The sequence below is a fragment of the Poecilia latipinna genome, unplaced genomic scaffold, assembly GCF_001443285.1.
Source record: "Poecilia latipinna isolate Pla-1442-1.1 unplaced genomic scaffold, P_latipinna-1.0 Scaffold14254, whole genome shotgun sequence".
Classification (NCBI taxonomy): domain Eukaryota; kingdom Metazoa; phylum Chordata; class Actinopteri; order Cyprinodontiformes; family Poeciliidae; genus Poecilia; species Poecilia latipinna.
In genome coordinates, this window is record NW_015126870.1 from 1 (window position 1) to 392 (window position 392).

The 392-nt window shown below is 30.1% G+C and overlaps 1 non-coding gene across 1 annotated transcript; it reads right to left on the reverse strand.

Annotated features, from left to right (window-relative positions):
* Positions 1-29: 29 nt before the first annotated feature.
* On the reverse strand, positions 30-103 carry trnai-aau (transfer RNA isoleucine (anticodon AAU)). Its single transcript has one exon. It is a non-coding gene; the product is annotated as a tRNA-Ile (tRNA).
* Positions 104-392: the final 289 nt, after the last annotated feature.

Genomic DNA, 392 nt, shown 5'->3' on the forward strand with positions numbered 1-392 from the left:
TTGATTTTATTAAGACTTTAGATTTGAATTAGCCAGTATGGGGATTGAACCCATAACCTTGGCTTTATTAGCACCACGCTCTGACCAGCTGAGCTAACAGGCCATACATACTGTTGAATTTCCATGGATATAAGGAAAAATTACATGATCTTAATGAAATATTAAGAAAAGTGCTCTTGTTCTAAAAAATCTATATGCATAATATTATTCAAAATCAAAATGTATAATAAGTTTTTTTCAATAATTTTTGATGTGTTGATTTTATTGACCAGCAGTTTTTAGTTTTGATGTGTGGATTTTATTTCAGAACCATTTTTTATTTTGAAGTGTTCATTTTCTGAAGACCTTTAGATTTTACTTGCCCAATAAGGGCATTGAACCTTTGACATCAG